The 13,042-nt window shown below is 50.8% G+C and overlaps 1 protein-coding gene across 1 annotated transcript in view; it reads left to right on the top strand.

The window, feature by feature from the left end:
• LOC138288536 (E3 ubiquitin-protein ligase PDZRN3-B-like) overlaps positions 1-13,042 on the top strand; it is a 1,139,595-nt gene that overhangs the window by 897,249 nt on the left and 229,304 nt on the right. The gene's annotated exons all lie outside the window — the stretch shown is intronic.

Genomic DNA, 13,042 nt, shown 5'->3' with positions numbered 1-13,042 from the left:
GGTCTGGCTCACGACATTCCCCTGGCAGGACATTTGGGGCAGGGCAAGACCTTTAACAGGCTTGTCACCCACTTTTATTGGCCCAAAATGAGGACACACTCAGATAAGTTCTGCAGATCCTGTCCTACCTGCCAGGCCAGTGGTAAAGCAGGAAAAAGGGTTAAAACCCCCCTGATTCCACTTTCTGTCGTTGGCACCCCCTTTGAAAGGGTGGGCATCGACATTGTTGGTCCCTTGGACCCCAAAACTGCCTTAGGCAACAGGTTCATCCTGGTTTTGGTGGACCATGCCACCCGTTACCCAGAGGCAATCCCTCTGAGGACCGTAACTGCACAGGTGGTGGCCAGAATCCTGATGGGGATATTTACCCGTGTGGGATTCCCCAAGGAAATAGTGTCTGACAGAGGCACTAACTTCATGTCTACATACATGAAGTCTCTGTGGGATGCGTGTGGGGTAACTTACAAGTTCACCACACCCTATCACCCCCAGTCTAATGGTCTTGTGGAGAGATTCAACAAGACCCTGAAAGGCATGATTGGTGGCCTCCCTGAGGCCATGAGGCGTAAGTGGGACGTCCTCTTACCATGCCTTCTCTTTGCTTACAGAGAGGTCCCCCAGAGGGGGGTAGGGTTCAGTCCCTTTGAACTTCTCTACGGGTCCCCTGTCAGGGGACCCTTAAGCATTGTCCAGGAGGGATTGGAGAAAGCTCCAAAGACACCCCCTCAGGATGTGGTCAGCTATATGTTGGCCCTCCGCAACCAGATGACCCGCTTCTGGAAAGAAGCCCAAGATAACCTTGAGGCCAGTCAAGAGGTGATGAAACAATGGTATGACCAGAAGGCCACCCTGGTAGAGTTTCAACCTGGAGACAAAGTGTGGGTAATGGAGCCAGTAGAGCCCAGAGCTCTCCAGGACCGCTGGTCTGGCCCATTTGAAGTAAAGGAGCGGAAAGGGGAGGCCACTTACCTAGTGGACCTCCAAACCCCTAGGAATCCCCTAAGGGTGCTCCATGTGAACCGACTAAAAGCTCATTTTGAGAGGTCGGAGATCAACATGCTTCTGGTCACAGATGAAGGAACGGAAGAGGAGAGTGAACCTCTCCCCGACCTCCTCTCTGCCCAAGAAGGTGATGGGTCAGTAAGCGGGGTCATTCTGTCTGACTCCCTGACTCTAAATCAGAAAGGAGACTGCTATGAGCTGTTGGAGCAGTTCTCCCCCCTGTTCTCCCTTACTCCTGGACTGACCCACCTCTGTGTTCATGATATTGACACTGGTGACAGTCTCCCTGTGAAAAACAAAACTTACAGGTTGTCGGATAAGGTGAAAGCCAGCATCAAGGAGGAGGTCTCCAAGATGTTGACTCTAGGGGTTATTGAGAAATCCAGTAGTCCCTGGGCCAGCCCAGTGGTGTTGGTCCCTAAGGCTACTGCCCCAGGTGCGAAGCCAGAACTCCGGTTCTGTGTGGACTACCGGGGTCTCAACTCAGTCACACGGACTGATGCTCACCCCATCCCCCGAGCTGATGAGCTCGTGGACAGACTAGGCGCTGCCAAGTTCCTGAGTACGTTTGATCTTACTTCAGGGTACTGGCAGATCGCCCTGACTGAGGGGGCCAAGGAAAGATCCGCATTCTCAACCCCTGATGGCCATTAACAGTTCCGGGTGATGCCGTTTGGGTTGAAAAATGCCCCCGCTACCTTCCAACGGTTGGTTAACGGGGTCCTAGCTGGCAAGGATGCCTTCTGTGCAGCCTACCTGGATGACATAGCTGTCTACAGTTCCAGCTGGGAGGAACACCTGCTTCACCTCAAGGAGGTGCTTCAGGCCCTGCAACAGGCAGGTCTGACCATCAAGGCCAGTAAGTGCCAGATTGGGCAGGGTTCCGTGGTGTACTTGGGACACCTAGTGGGTGGTGGCAAGGTGCAGCCACTCCAGGCCAAGATTGAAACTATCAAGGCCTGGCAACCCCCACGAACACAGACCGAGGTGAGAGCCTTTCTAGGCCTCACAGGATACTACCGCAGGTTTGTCAAGGGCTATGGTACCATTGTAACACCCTTGACAGAACTCACTTCCAAGAAACAACCTAGGTTGGTGAACTGGACAGAGGCTTGTCAGAAAGCCTTTGACGCCCTGAAGGAAGCCATGTGCACGGCCCCCGTACTCATGGCCCCTGACTACTCCCAGGAACTTATCGTGCAGACAGACGCTTCAGAGCATGGCATAGGGGCAGTCCTAGCACAGCTGAATGAGGAGGGCAGAGATCAACCGGTAGTCTTTATTAGCAGAAGGCTATTACCACGGAACAGAAGTGGAGTGCTATTGAGAGAGAAGCTTTTGCTGTGGTCTGGGCACTGAAGAAGCTAAGACCCTACCTGTTTGGGACTCACTTCCGGGTTCAGACAGACCACAGGCCCCTCAGATGGCTCATGCAGATGAGGGGTGAGAATCCAAAACTCTTGAGGTGGTCCATTTCCCTATAGCGGATGGACTTTACGGTGGAACATCGCCCAGGGGTTGACCACGCCAATGCTGATGGTCTCTCCAGGTACTTCCGCATTAGCGATGAGAGCTCCCAGGAGGTCTGGTAGCTCTCCCCACTTTCAGCTGGGGGGGACACATGTTAGACCTGACAGCCTTAGGGTAGTCACCCCTAACTTTTTGCCTGCCTCCCTCCACTTTGTGGACACTGTTTTTGCTGGTTTATAGACTCTGCGCACTTTACCCCTGCTAACCAGGGCTAAAGTGCATATGCTCTCTCCCCTAAAACATGGTAACCTGGAATCATACCTGATTGGACTATTTAATTTACTTATAAGTCCCTGATAATGTGCACTACCTGTGCCTAGGGCCTGTAGATTAAATGCTACTAGTGGGCCTGCAGCACTGGTTGTGCCACCCACTCAAGTAGCTACCTTAACCTTGTCTCAGGCTTGCCATTTCAAGGCCTGTGTGTGCAGTTTCACTGCCACTTCGACTTGGCATGTAAAAAGTACTTGCCAAGTCAAGAACTCCCCTTTTTCTACATATAAGTCACCTCTAATGTGTGCCCTAGGTAACCCCTAGAGCAGGGTGCTGTGTAGGTAAAAGGCAGGACATGTACCTATGAAGTTATATGTCCTGGTAGTGTAAAACTCCTAAATTCGTTTTTACACTGCTGTGAAGCCTGCTCCCTTCATAGGCTAACCTTGGGGATGCCCTCATACACTGTTGAGGTGACAGCTGCTGATCTGAAAGGAGCAGGAAGGTCATATTTAGTATGGCCAGAATGGTAATACAAAATCCTGCTGACTGGTGAAGTCGGATTTAATATTACTATTCTAGAAATGCCACTTTTAGAAAGTAAGCATTTCTTTGTACTTAAATCCTTCTGTGTCTTACAATCCACGTCTGGCTGGGCTTGGTTGACAGCTCCTTGTGCATTCACTCAGACACACCCCAAACACAGGGTACTCAGCCTCACTTGCATACATCTGCATGTTGAATGGGTCTTCCTGGGCTGGGAGGGTGGAGGGCCTGCTCTCACACAGAGGACTGCCACACCCCCTACTGGGACCCTGGCAGACAGGATTGAACTGAAAGGGGACCTGGTGCACTTCTTAGCCACTCTTTGAAGTCTCCCCCACTTCAAAGGCACATTTGGGTATAAAACAGGGCCTCTGCCCTACCTCAACAGACACTTGCTGGAGAAGAAACCTGAACCGGATCTACATCCTGCCAAGAAGAACTGCCTGGCTGCTCAAAGGACTCACCTGTCTGCTTTCTACAAAGGACTGCTGCCTTGCTGTTGCCCTGCTGCCTTGCTGAACTCTGGTCTGGCTGTGAAAGTGCTCTCCAAGGGCTTGGATAGAGCTTGCCTCCTGTTCCTTGAAGTCTCTGGACCAAAAAGACTTCTCTCTTTTACTTGGACGCTCCGTGCGCCGAAAATTTCGACGCACAGCTTGTCTTGCGGCGAGAAAAACGCCGCACTCCGACGCTGATCGACGCGACGCTCTTGGGACGATCGAAGATCCGACGCACGGCCTCGCAAGGACAACGCCGCCCGACCTCTAGAGGAGAAATCGACGCGACGCCTGCCGTGAGATCGTAAATTCAACGCGCAGCCCCGCAGATCGAAGTCTAGAGGAGAAATCGACGCGACGCCTGCCGTGAGATCGTAATTTCGACGCGCAACCCCGCAGACCGACGCGCAGCCGGAGAACAAGCAGGAAAATCCACGCACAGACCCGGGACATCTGGTAATCCCCGCGATCCACAGAAAGAGACTGTCCGAGCGCCGGAAAACGACGCCGACTTCCCCGCGTGGAAAATAACGACGCAAGTCCGTGTGTGCTGGGGCGAAATCGACGCACGCACCCTTTTTCCACGCACCTCTTCTCTGGTGGCCCTCTGAGGAGATTTTTACACTCCCAATCAGGTACTTGTGCTTAAAAGAGACTTTGTTTATATTCTAAAGACTTAAGACACTTTATATCACTGTCCTGTCATATTTCTACAATTTTCCATTGCAACTTTTTTCTTTTGACCTACAATTATCCTGATAAATATTATATATTTTCCTAAACACTGTGTGGTGTATTTTTGTGGTGCTATATGGTGGTATTGTATGATTTATTGCACAAATACTTTACACATTGCCTTCTAAGTTAAGCCTGACTGCTCGTGCCAAACTACCAGAGGGTGGGCACAGGATAATCTTGGATTGTGTGTGACTTACCCTGACTAGAGTGAGGGCTTTTGCTTGGACAGGGGGTAACCTGACTGCCAACCAAAAACCCCATTTCTAACATTGGTGATCAGCGGTGAGGATAGGACTTGTATTTGTGCAGTAACATACAGTAGCTAAGTATTTCACTACCTACCCACAGTTGAAGGTCAACTTGGTTTTTATCTCTTTTTGAAAACCTGATTTTTTTTCTGACAATTTTCAAAAACTAAATCCTCACTCAACATGTCTCTGACTGGGTCTCAGACAGGGGACTTTGACCTAGTCCAGTTGGATACATATACGGTCAAACAACTAAGAGGATTCTGCAGGGCACTGAGGGTACCCACCCAAGGGGCCTCCAGAAAGGAGGACTTTCAAGTGGCGCTGAGGGCCTGGGCAGAAGCCCATTTAGAGGATGATGAGGAAGAGGAGCCAGAAAATGGCACCTCAGAGGAATTTTCACTATCTGTGGATGGTGTTACCACTGCAATTGTGCCCCCTTCCAGACCAGGGAGCAGTGTCTCTATGCAAAGCCTGACCGCAGAGGAAAGGAGAGAGGAAAGGGAGTTCCAATTGCAAATGGCAAAACTGACAATTGAGGCTCAACAGGAGGAGAGAAGGGCAGAGAGATAAGCCAAACAAGCTGAGGCTGAAAGAGCAGCCAAACAGATTGAAGCTGAAATAACGGCCAAGCAAGCAGAAGCTGAAAGAGCAGCCAAACAAGCAGAAGCTGAAAGAGCAGCCAAACAAGTGGAAGCTGAAAGAGCTTTGGCTGAAAAGAAACTATTGTTGGCTCATGAACTGAGTCTCAAGGAGCTGGAGATCAAGGCAAGACAGTCTGAATCCAGCAATAATGGTGGCAGCATACAGACAGGACCTGCTGGAGAAAAGAAGGTTCGTATACCCAAAAATGTGGTGCCCAGTTTTGTGGTGGGAGATGACATAGATAAATGGCTAGCTGCTTATGAAGTTGCACTAAGGGCTCATGAGGTTCCTGAAGGGCAATGGGGGGTAGCTATGTGGGGTTATGTGCCACCATTGGGGAGGGACACACTTCTCACACTGGATCAACCTGATCAAAACACATACCCACTTCAGAAAGCCATTTTACTTGCCAAGTTTGGGCTGACCCCTGAGGGATACCGTCAGAGGTTCAGGGACAGCACCAAACAACACACACAAACATGGGTAGATTTCTTTGACTTTTCCAGTAAGGCACTGAATGGATGGGTGCGGGGCAACAAAGTAGCAGATTATAAAGGTTTATATGACTTGATTCTGAGAGAGCGAATGCTTAATGTTACTTATACAGATTTGCGCCAGCACCTAGTGGATAGTAAGCTGACTGATCCCAGGAAGCTTGCTGAGGAGGCGGACCTCTGGGTTAGCACCAGAGTGTCCAAGAAGGTACCTGGGGGGGACTCCCACAAAGGTGGTCAGGGTTCCCAACAGAAGAAAGATGGGGGAGATAAACTTGCAGATAAGGAACTCTCTAAAGGCCCCCAAAAGAATTCCCAGGGAGGGGGTGGCAACCCTTCCTTTTCCAAATTTGGGAAAAAGCCAGGGACATATGACAAGTCAGGGAAACCTAGCCCCAAATGCATGGAGTGTTACCAGTATGGTCACTACAAAGGCGATCCACAGTGCCCCAAGAGGGCACCGTCCACTACCGGACAGACACCTGGGTTGACTAGTGTAGCGCTCGGGGGGGAGATGGACCCAAATAGCTTTGGGGAGCAGGTAGAGATTTCCCTAGTGTCCCTGGGAGAAGGAGAAATGGTGCCCAAGGCCCACATGCCCAGAAATACTTCCAAGTACCGGCAGTGGGTCACCATTGATGGGCAGAAGGTGGAGGCTCTGCGTGACACAGGAGCCAGTATGACTACTATCAAGAGTCAGCTGGTGTCAACAGAGCAGATAGTACCTAATACCTTCCACCAGGTCAGAGTCGCTGACAATCGCGAGAGTCACCTACCGGTGGCTCTGGTTCCCTTTGAGTGTGGGGGGGTCTCTGGTACTCTGAAAGTAGCTGTGAGTCCTGCCATGCCTGTAGATTGTCTGTTAGGCAATGATCTTGAGCACACTGCTTGGAAAGAAGTGGAGCTCAGGTCTCACCTGGAGATGTTAGGGTTACCTGAGTGGGTCTGCATGACCACACAGTCCATGGCTGACCGAGAGGGAAGTCAAGGGCATCTGGAGCCTGGAACAATGGCCCAGAGAGCTGCCAGGAGGAGGGACCAGGGGTGCAGGAAACCGGCCCCAGAAGTTCCCACAGTGGCGGACGGGGCTCCTGAGGAGGAGGCTCCCGAGCCAACTGGGGAAGACATTGCCGCCCTAGGTGACTTACCTGAGCTTGCTGGCTGGCAAGTTGAGGGTGGACCCACCAGGGAGGAATTCTGCAAGGCGCAGAAAGAGTGTCCCACTCTGGAAGGTTTGAGGAAACAAGCCTCAAACCAGGCAGCAGGCGACGCCTCTGGCGATCACCACCTATATTGGGAGAACGATCTCCTCTACAGTGAGCCTAAGGTTCCGGGCTTTGGGGCAGCACGTATGCTGGTGGTCCCCCAATGTTACCAAACCTTCCTACTGGGTCTGGCTCACGACATTCCCCTGGCAGGACATTTGGGGCAGGGCAAGACCTTTAACAGGCTTGTCACCCACTTTTATTGGCCCAAAATGAGGACACACTCAGATAAGTTCTGCAGATCCTGTCCTACCTGCCAGGCCAGTGGTAAAGCAGGAAAAAGGGTTAAAACCCCCCTGATTCCACTTCCTGTCGTTGGCACCCCCTTTGAAAGGGTGGGCATCGACATTGTTGGTCCCTTGGACCCCAAAACTGCCTTAGGCAACAGGTTCATCCTGGTTTTGGTGGACCATGCCACCCATTACCCAGAGGCAATCCCTCTGAGGACCGTAACTGCACAGGTGGTGGCCAGAACCCTGATGGGGATATTTACCCGTGTGGGATTCCCCAAGGAAATAGTGTCTGACAGAGGCACTAACTTCATGTCTGCATACATGAAGTCTCTGTGGGATGCGTGTGGGGTAACTTACAAGTTCACCACACCCTATCACCCCCAGTCTAATGGTCTTGTGGAGAGATTCAACAAGACCCTGAAAGGCATGATTGGTGGCCTCCCTGAGGCCATGAGGCGTAAGTGGGACGTCCTCTTACCATGCCTTCTCTTTGCTTACAGAGAGGTCCCCCAGAGGGGGGTAGGGTTCAGTCCCTTTGAACTTCTCTACGGGTACCCTGTCAGGGGACCCTTAAGCATTGTCCAGGAGGGATTGGAGAAAGCTCCAAAGACACCCCCTCAGGATGTGGTCAGCTATATGTTGGCCCTCCGCAACCAGATGACCCGCTTCTGGAAAGAAGCCCAAGATAACCTTGAGGCCAGTCAAGAGGTGATGAAACAATGGTATGACCAGAAGGCCACCCTGGTAGAGTTTCAACCTGGAGACAAAGTGTGGGTAATGGAGCCAGTAGAGCCCAGAGCTCTCCAGGACCGCTGGTCTGGCCCATTTGAAGTAAAGGAGCGGAAAGGGGAGGCCACTTACCTAGTGGACCTCCAAACCCCTAGGAATCCCCTAAGGGTGCTCCATGTGAACCGACTAAAAGCTCATTTTGAGAGGTCGGAGATCAACATGCTTCTGGTCACAGATGAAGGAACGGAAGAGGAGAGTGAACCTCTCCCCGACCTCCTCTCTGCCCAAGAAGGTGATGGGTCAGTAAGCGGGGTCATTCTGTCTGACTCCCTGACTCTAAATCAGAAAGGAGACTGCTATGAGCTGTTGGAGCAGTTCTCCCCCCTGTTCTCCCTTACTCCTGGACTGACCCACCTCTGTGTTCATGATATTGACACTGGTGACAGTCTCCCTGTGAAAAACAAAATTTACAGGTTGTCGGATAAGGTGAAGGCCAGCATCAAGGAGGAGGTCTCCAAGATGTTGACTCTAGGGGTTATTGAGAAATCCAGTAGTCCCTGGGCCAGCCCAGTGGTGTTGGTCCCTAAGGCTACTGCCCCAGGTGCGAAGCCAGAACTCCGGTTCTGTGTGGACTACCGGGGTCTCAACTCAGTCACACGGACTGATGCTCACCCCATCCCCCGAGCTGATGAGCTCGTGGACAGACTAGGCGCTGCCAAGTTCCTGAGTACGTTTGATCTTACTTCAGGGTACAGGCAGATCGCCCTGACTGAGGGGGCCAAGGAAAGATCCGCATTCTCAACCCCTGATGGCCATTACCAGTTCCGGGTGATGCCGTTTGGGTTGAAAAATGCCCCCGCTACCTTCCAACGGTTGGTTAACGGGGTCCTAGCTGGCAAGGATGCCTTCTGTGCAGCCTACCTGGATGACATAGCTGTCTACAGTTCCAGCTGGGAGGAACACCTGCTTCACCTCAAGGAGGTGCTTCAGGCCCTGCAACAGGCAGGTCTGACCATCAAGGCCAGTAAGTGCCAGATTGGGCAGGGTTCCGTGGTGTACTTGGGACACCTAGTGGGTGGTGGCAAGGTGCAGCCACTCCAGGCCAAGATTGAAACTATCAAGGCCTGGCAACCCCCACGAACACAGACCGAGGTGAGAGCCTTTCTAGGCCTCACAGGATACTACCGCAGGTTTGTCAAGGGCTATGGTACCATTGTAACACCCTTGACAGAACTCACTTCCAAGAAACAACCTAGGTTGGTGAACTGGACAGAGGCTTGTCAGAAAGCCTTTGACGCCCTGAAGGAAGCCATGTGCACGGCCCCCGTACTCATGGCCCCTGACTACTCCCAGGAATTTATCGTGCAGACAGACGCTTCAGAGCATGGCATAGGGGCAGTCCTAGCACAGCTGAATGAGGAGGGCAGAGATCAACCGGTAGTCTTTATTAGCAGAAGGCTATTACCACGGGAACAGAGGTGGAGTGCTATTGAGAGAGAAGCTTTTGCTGTGGTCTGGGCACTGAAGAAGCTAAGACCCTACCTGTTTGGGACTCACTTCCGGGTTCAGACAGACCACAGGCCCCTCTCAGATGGCTCATGCAGATGAGGGGTGAGAATCCAAAACTCTTGAGGTGGTCCATTTCCCTACAGGGGATGGACTTTACGGTGGAACATCGCCCAGGGGTTGACCACGCCAATGCTGATGGTCTCTCCAGGTACTTCCGCCTTAGCGATGAGCGCTCCCAGGAGGTTGGGTAGCTCTCCCCACTTTCAGCTGGGGGGGACACATGTTAGACCTGACAGCCTTAGGGTAGTCATCCCTAACTTTTTGCCTGCCTCCCTCCACTTTGTGGACACTGTTTTTGCTGGTTTATAGACTCTGCGCACTTTACCCCTGCTAACCAGGGCTAAAGTGCATATGCTCTCTCCCCTAAAACATGGTAACCTGGAATCATACCTGATTGGACTATTTAATTTACTTATAAGTCCCTGATAATGTGCACTACCTGTGCCTAGGGCCTGTAGATTAAATGCTACTAGTGGGCCTGCAGCACTGGTTGTGCCACCCACTCAAGTAGCTACCTTAACCTTGTCTCAGGCTTGCCATTGCAAGGCCTGTGTGTGCAGTTTCACTGCCACTTCGACTTGGCATGTACAAAGTACTTGCCAAGTCAAGAACTCCCCTTTTTCTACATATAAGTCACCTCTAATGTGTGCCCTAGGTAACCCCTAGAGCAGGGTGCTGTGTAGGTAAAAGGCAGGACATGTACCTATGAAGTTATATGTCCTGGTAGTGTAAAACTCCTAAATTCGTTTTTACACTGCTGTGAAGCCTGCTCCCTTCATAGGCTAACCTTGGGGATGCCCTCATACACTGTTGAGGTGACAGCTGCTGATCTGAAAGGAGCAGGAAGGTCATATTTAGTATGGCCAGAATGGTAATACAAAATCCTGCTGACTGGTGAAGTCGGATTTAATATTACTATTCTAGAAATGCCACTTTTAGAAAGTAAGCATTTCTTTGCACTTAAATCCTTCTGTGCCTTACAATCCACGTCTGGCTGGGCTTGGTTGACAGCTCCTTGTGCATTCACTCAGACACACCCCAAACACAGGGTACTCAGCCTCACTTGCATACATCTGCATGTTGAATGGGTCTTCCTGGGCTGGGAGGGTGGAGGGCCTGCTCTCACACAAAGGACTGCCACACCCCCTACTGGGACCCTGGCAGACAGGATTGAACTGAAAGGGGACCTGGTGCACTTCTTAGCCACTCTTTGAAGTCTCCCCCACTTCAAAGGCACATTTGGGTATAAAACAGGGCCTCTGCCCTACCTCAACAGACACTTGCTGGAGAAGAAACCTGAACCGGATCTACATCCTGCCAAGAAGAACTGCCTGGCTGCTCAAAGGACTCACCTGTCTGCTTTCTACAAAGGACTGCTGCCTTGCTGTTGCCCTGCTGCCTTGCTGAACTCTGGTCTGGCTGTGAAAGTGCTCTCCAAGGGCTTGGATAGAGCTTGCCTCCTGTTCCTTGAAGTCTCAGGACCAAAAAGACTTCTCTCTTTTACTTGGACGCTCCGTGCGCCGAAAATTTCGACGCACAGCTTGTCTCGCGGCGAGAAAAACGCCGCACTCCGACGCTGATCGACGCGACGCTCTTGGGACGATCGAAGATCCGACGCACGGCCTCGCAAGGACAACGCCGCCCGACCTCTAGAGGAGAAATCGACGCGACGCCTGCCGTGAGATCGTAAATTCAACGCGCAGCCCCGCAGATCGAAGTCTAGAGGAGAAATCGACGCGACACCTGCCGTGAGATCGTAATTTCGACGCGCAACCCCGCAGACCGACGCGCAGCCGGAGAACAAGCAGGAAAATCCACGCACAGACCCGGGACATCTGGTAATCCCCGCGATCCACAGAAAGAGAGTGTCCGAGCGCCGGAAAACGACGCCGACTTCCCCGCGTGGAAAATAACGACGCAAGTCCGTGTGTGCTGGGGCGAAATCGACGCACGCACCCTTTTTCCACGCACCTCTTCTCTGGTGGCCCTCTGAGGAGATTTTTACACTCCCAATCAGGTACTTGTGCTTAAAAGAGACTTTGTTTATATTCTAAAGACTTAAGACACTTTATATCACTGTCCTGTCATATTTCTACAATTTTCCATTGCAACTTTTTTCTTTTGACCTACAATTATCCTGATAAATATTATATATTTTCCTAAACACTGTGTGGTGTATTTTTGTGGTGCTATATGGTGGTATTGTATGATTTATTGCACAAATACTTTACACATTGCCTTCTAAGTTAAGCCTGACTGCTCGTGCCAAACTACCAGAGGGTGGGCACAGGATAATCTTGGATTGTGTGTGACTTACCCTGACTAGAGTGAGGGCTTTTGCTTGGACAGGGGGTAACCTGACTGCCAACCAAAAACCCCATTTCTAACATCTGGTATCTAGGTAACAATCAAATCCAGACAGCTCAAATTATAAATACCTGGGCATAATCATCGATAAGAGGGGTCAATTCATCACACAAAAGGAAATGATCAAAAGAAAATAGATTGTGTTGGCAGTAGCACTCAGAAACCTAAACTTACAGTTCCATTGTGGAAACCTCTTCTTAGGTTAGCTCAGGCCAAAATATTACAAACAATCACTTACCATCCGTGCTACACCTCCCACCTTGGCAGAGGGAGCAACCCCAGTCAGTAGCTGCTTGTGCTGACCAGGTGTGGAGGATCTGCCACACTTACTTTGCACCTGTGCAGAACTGAAGGGGAAAAGGGTTTGACTGCTTAAAACACAGTTCAACTTAAGACAAAGGCGAACACTGAGACAGGCAGTCCTGGCCTGTTTCAAGCCAGAGGACCCACAGCTGAACTGCTGACTGGTAAAATTTTGCGAGCTGGTAGGGAAGAAAATGCTAAAAGTCAGCCAACCAATGCCCCCTGTATTGGCTGTCCCTATGGACACGGGAGGTACCAGACCTGTGACAACTGAACCAGCCCTATAAGTAGCACACTCTTAAACATGATTCCTTGGCAGATTCACAGCAAAGAAAATTCCCCTCTCTTTTATTTCAGGAACACAGTGCACTCTGCACTTTCTCAAGCCTACCTTATAAGGAAGTATGATACATTGGTGCCTTTGGTGAACAAGTGCGCCCTGTAATATTCTGATTGTTTATAGGCCTATTTACAGTCTGGTCAAATTTTTTTTTAACAGTTAAGACAAAGCTGCTCAAACATGCACTTTTTAACTGTGGTTTGTTTTAAATTGCATTTTATACCTTTTCTAAGTTTTATTGTATTGTACTGGTTTTATTGAACTATGCAAATACAATTTACTTTACTTTACTGACTTGTTCCGGGTCCAGGTTCTTGCACTACTTC

Source organism: Pleurodeles waltl, chromosome 4_1, assembly GCF_031143425.1.
Source record: "Pleurodeles waltl isolate 20211129_DDA chromosome 4_1, aPleWal1.hap1.20221129, whole genome shotgun sequence".
NCBI lineage: Eukaryota > Metazoa > Chordata > Amphibia > Caudata > Salamandridae > Pleurodeles > Pleurodeles waltl.
This window is presented reverse-complemented; position numbering and strand designations above follow the sequence as displayed.